The following is a 6,145-nucleotide window of genomic DNA, read 5'->3' as shown; positions in this document are numbered from 1 at the left end:
ATTTTAATGGCATTAACCCAGCTGGATGAACTCCAAAATAAAACAGATGATCATTTGCTGATCACAGCTATGTTATGGCTCTGGCAGAGTTATCCCAAATACTGTGCTATAAGCAACATCCTTTCCTAAAATATAAATCATAAAAGCACTTTTTAGCCTTTGGACTAAAAGCAGTCACCGTGTATGGCAAGTTTACTGATCAATTGTAGTTGTACATATTTACATAAATGCAAAACTAAGTTCTGTCCCTAAGATTCTGTGGTTACACTGTTTTGGTAGTGCATCAGTCCTAACTCTGCTAAAGGTTTTTAAACTGCTGTTTGTTTCTTGTGTGTTATTAATGCAGATAACTTCCAGTCAAAGTTAACCAAGAGTTGCTGGCATTAGATTAAAGTATGGTATACAACAGATATGCTGTGGCTGCTATTACGTATTAGGCATGGTGCTAATTAGACTGTGGCTGCTAATACACATTAGATCATGTAGCTACTGTAAGTCAAGCCAGGCACTTAATAATCTTTTGTCAAAAAGAGGTTCTTCTTACAGCATTATTCAAAGATTATGTGATCCTAAATACACAATTAATGTAATGACAGGTGAAATTTAGAATACTGTATGCTTAAAAAGGAAATATATCACAGGAAATGTAGTATCTAAAATACTATTATTAATTGCTGTTAACAAATTTACAGTAGCATATCCATAATTTTGTTTATATGAATTCAGTTTAACTCCCCAAAATAAAATAACAATTTTGTTTGTAAGCATCCATGTCTACATTTCCATATTCCAGAAATATTGCTACTCGTAACTTTAAATTGAAAACTTTTTTAAAATTATTTTTAATATTCTTTTTGTTGCAAGGAGACAATTGATAGTCTGGATTGAGATCACTTGAAGAAACAGGGATGCTGTATAGAGTGGCCATACAAGGAATTATGCTGGGTATACTTGTATGTATGTGTATACAATGTATGTCCTATATTGGAGGGATTTTTACCTATTGTCACAGCCACACAGCAGTGAGGAAGAGAGGCATTGCAGATGGCAGATTTCCCTGGACTAATAGTGCCATCAAAGGGATGTGAAAATCCAAATAGAAAGCACTACCTTCCTCTCAGAAGAGGTCACTGAAGGAAACGGGAGTTGAACTTGTGTGGCTTCCTATTGTGTAGACTCTTACTTGGGTTCTGCTAAGACTTTCCTTCCCAATTGTTAATATCAGAAAGCTGTCAAAGGAATGTATGAGATGTAATCACTCAGATTCACGAAATAGATCATTAATTTCTACACATATAAATTTACTCATATTTCACTTAGACAAAGAGTTGGGGGTACTATGTTTAGTGAAAGTGTGTACTGAAATGTATGAAACAGAGCACAAACTATTCCTTACTTCTGATTCAACATTTAGGTATGTTAGCGATGCAAGCTGTCTTCTGTGGCCATGAGCCAAGGCAAAACAATTTTATGTGTAGGACAGACTAGAACAATTTAATTTTCAATTTTACATCCTCCCCCTGTGTTTTCTAGATGATAAACAGTAATCAAAACATAGATTGTTCTTGAAAAAACACTGCTTGCAAGGGGGTGAACTCTGTACCAAGAATTCATACAGCAAACACTGAAATGACAGTAGATAACATCATTAGGTATCAAGGAGAGAGGAACATCAGAAATTTGTAAATAGCTCTATACTCATAACTCAGGGAAATAGCAAGGTGCTATGCACTAAACGGTCAGTCTAACTAGAATTGTGTCAGTGGAGATGGGTTCAAGTAATTGGCTCAATTTACAGTGAAATCGTCAATTACAGTGTCAAGATTAAACTAGCAGTTTAATATCCTTGCAGCATCATTGATCAGGTATGAAGCTAGTGAGAAAACTATAAACTAGAAAAGTAGGCAAATGGGAATTTGAGAATGATAGATTCAATGTGGCAGCTAAAATCAGAGCTGCAGAGTGGTCAGTATGGTAAGAACTATTCACTCAAATGTCATAGGATTTCACACACAAATAAGCTTTGTTATATAGCTGAATGTAAGGAATACAAAACAAATCTTAATGTAAAATGTCTTGCAAATGTGAAAAATAATGGTATTTTGGCAGACTGGCTAACTATAGTGATTGCTTTTTTCAGTGTACATTTACTACTACTGAGTGTTTCAGATTGTTATGACTAGGAATAAATGGTTAATATGTCTTTCAGTGACAATGCATATCAAAGGTGTCTGGGATAACACAAATCTCAGAGATGCTCACTGCATAGCATTGCTCCAAATTGTTACAGGAGTAGGCAAAAATGTTTGGTTAATTTTAAAGTGGGTAGTACCGTATTAATGCCAATTACAATCAATGAATACATGATATGCACATATATGCTTATATATGAATTACATGAAAATGATGGTAAAAAACATACAAAACAAGAAACACAGAGACAATGCAATAGTACTACAGAAATGTGGAAAACATGAGAGTTTATGTGAAATGCTTAATGCATTTTGGAATCATAAAAATTAAATATAAAAGACCAAATGTGATATTTTGACTTTTTTTTTTTTTTTTTTTTTTTTTTTTTAATTAAAAGCAGTGGTGAGATAAACACACTTTGACTTTAATGAAGCTGTCTTTTCTAAAGCAAAGTGTCTTTCCTGACTTATATTCATCAATTCTATTGTAGACTTGGTAGAAATTCTGAGGAAGATTTTTGCTTCCTCCTGACTGAAAGTAGTTTGACTCAACTGTGTGTTAGGTAACTGTAGGAGAAGTGCTCCTCTGTTTTCCTTACTAGGTGCATCCGGATAACTCGCTGGCTTTCATCTTGCAGCTCAGACAATCTGACCACAGAATAGTTGCGTAATTACCTGATGCTGTCAGCTTTGCTGCCTTGACTGACTGGTACAGGACTCTTTTCGACTGCAAAAGTCTTCAGCACCCCACAGTCTGGACTGTGGAAAGAAAGATTAAAGGCATTTCTGAGTTCTTCTCAGAGGGGGGTAAGACAAACACATTTTACTGTGTGTGTGGTTTTTTCCTTTGATTTTTTTTTGTTGCCAGGTCTACCTATCAGTGTGTTAAGATTAAGAGGAAAGAAAGCTCTCCCTTGGGAAGGGAAGGGAAGGGAAGGGAAGGAAAGGAAAGGAAAGGGAAGGAAAGGAAAGGAAAGGAAAGGAAAGGAAAGGAAAGGAAAGGAAAGGAAAGGAAAGGAAAGGAAAGGAAAGGAAAGGAAAGGAAAGGAAAGGAAAGGAAAGGAAAGGAAAGGAAAGGAAAGGAAAGGAAAGGAAAGGAAAGGAAAGGAAAGGAAAGGAAAGGAAAGGAAAGGAAAGGAAAGGAAAGGAAAGGAAACTATATTTTAGCTAAGTGAAAATTTGACTGAAGGAAGTAAGAATATATGGAATGAGCCTGGCTGCACGTGACATTGTAAGCAGTGTGAGAACAAGTAGATGGACAAAAGAGCACAGAACGGAACTGATGTTCCTTTCTAGTGCTTGCTATTATCTCATTGTAGGTAAACCACATATGTATCTATTCGTGTGAACAGAAACTTGCAACATATTTCCTAGGCAAATAGCAACTCTCTCTCTTTATTTGGTATAATACTAAATTGATGAAAACAGCCAGGCAAAGATGAAAAACAGAATCTTTGGGAAAGAGAGTGTTCTGTTTACAGCATAACATGCTTTCATTCTCCCAGAATGGCTCTTACCTGGCAAACTGAAAACTCCTAGAAAATCATCTTCCACATACAAATATGACAGTTTTAACATTTTCATGGCTCTGGTGCCATGGTTAGCATTGGAAATAACAGAGCAGAAGTGAGAAGGAGTGCTAACATTGCAGAAGGAAGTGTATGAGTATAGAGGTGTGTGTTTCACTAAGAGGAAGCAGGATCCCTATGCCAGAATAGAACAACCTTGAAAAAAATTAGCCAAACCCATTTAATTCACCAAGCAGAAACAAGGAAATATCACAGTACAGTCTTTCTGCATCTGCCAGACCTTACAATTATGAGAAAGGACAGCATAAAAAACTCCCCTTAGTAAAAATTCACTGCACCCATTACTGACATAACAGAAATAGGAAGTGGCTTTCTACATCTTTCCCTTAACTCAAACTCTTGGGCTGGCCTTTCTGATTTAGTTCAGCTTACCACAGACTGACCTACTTCAGAACAAGTGGGTCATGATACAACTTCAAATCAGGAAGCCTAAAACCCACTCTTCTCTGCAAGAAAGAGTGTGTTTGAGTCAGAAACACTTTCTTACTCTTCTTAGGATGGTACTTTGGGTCAAGAAAAGAGATTTGGAGAATCTGTGTTGGCAGAAAGAACCCACAGTTCTCAAAAGGAAGCTCTTCGTTGTAACCATATTAATTTTACTTCACACTATCCAACACAGTTGTCTCCAGCACTCTACATAAATGTATACTGCAGCCTTTCAAAGGCTTTTGAATACTGACTGATAGTGAAGTTTATAGTATCTTAACTTTCAGCCACTCCTGCAGACTGCTGACATAAGCAAAAATGCACAGGTCACAACTGATGTATGTTATCTTTCCAAGCTGATAACATCAATAATTTTGATCTCTGTACATAAAAGCTGATTACATTGCTGCAGATCCTGAGTGTGGATGTCTCAGCATTTCTTTTCTTTCCAGTGCAGATATTTTTGAACTCTCTACAGTGTGCATAGAGTCTTCAAAGCTGGCCTTCCATTGTTCAGAGGCTGCGTGCACCTTTTGGATGCTGAAAAACCTCAGGAAACAATTTTACCCCAGCAGCCGAAAAAAAATCTTTCTAAAATTACGCACTAGTTGCCTGTTTTCATGAACTCTAAAAAGCTTAGCATTTATGCTTAATAGTGCAGGGTTAGTGGTATGGACTTCAGCTCAGGCGCCCTACTTTTGTGCATCATTGCTTGCCTAGCCCTTAAGCAATTAGCTGTGTTGAAGTCCTTCCTTTCCCTACAGTTGTTACCTATGCTGCCAAAAGTCTCCATGGATAATCCTACCTGCACCAGAGCTGTAGTTCTGTTTTGTCACATACCATTAGTTACTATCTATTTATTTTGCATGCAAGCCTATTCACAGTGGCACTTTGGGAAAAACTTCATCTCAGAATAGCATAGCTCTTCGCCACCTTCTCAGATAGTCAGCATTTTATTTTTTTTCTATTTTTTATATAGGAATAGAGTAAACAATGCCATCATGCCAGCAAGGAAAGCGGATGAGAGTCGAGGCCTGATTTGACTGATAATGTCATCAGCACCATTACCTCTTATTCCTGATGATGACAAGCTGTGAGATGTGTGTTTGAATGGAGATTTACAGGGAGAAAGTAAGGCAAGAACATGGAAGGAGCTGTTGTTACAGAGCTCTGTGGCTGCTCCACTTCCCTCTTCCGTGTTCAGACTGGGCTGCATTTGTCCTTTCCATGCCTCATGAAAAACAAACAAAACAAGCTTGTTGGTATATGGTATGCAAAACCTTGAAAAAAAAATATTTCTCAAGAATACCACAGTAATTGATCCAATGATGCAAATACCATCCTGAAGTACAGGACTGAAGAGAGGCTTATTGTAGAAAATATATTAAAATAGCAGATACTCCTCATTTATGTTGTATAGAAGTACCAAGCCTTCAAATTTAACTAACAAATCACACATAACACTTCTAGTTGGTGTTAACTAATACTGAAGACATCAGAGAGGCTGCATGAGTGTTTGCAAAGAACAGAGAGGAAGGAGTTAATGTAGAAGCAGCGCCCATGGCATGTTCATTGTTAGCATCATTTAAGCTAAAAGAACAGAAAAATATTTATGCCTAGAAAGAATAATTGAGGTGGTTACATATTACGCTAAACAAATACAAAAAACTGTTAAGACACTAGAGGACGCCAAGACTAGGGGTTGTTCAAAAAGTTGTTTTTGAACAGGGTCATTCCAAATAAGTCAGTTCTGTTGTAAAGTTGTTTAGATTAATTGTTTTCAATGAAAATATTTCCTATCCGCCTCAAGATAACCAATCTTCCACATATGAATGAGACAAAAGATCAAACCAAACCCCAGTCATGTCTCACAGACAACCTGGAATTGGCCATTGTATTTTACTTCCTAGCTTTGCAGAACCAAAGGTCTGTCTTCAA

This window comes from Aythya fuligula, chromosome 9 (genome assembly GCF_009819795.1).
Source record: "Aythya fuligula isolate bAytFul2 chromosome 9, bAytFul2.pri, whole genome shotgun sequence".
In the NCBI taxonomy this organism is placed as follows: Eukaryota; Metazoa; Chordata; class Aves; order Anseriformes; family Anatidae; genus Aythya; species Aythya fuligula.
The sequence above is the reverse complement of the archived record's forward strand: the minus strand, read 5'-3'. Positions refer to the sequence as shown.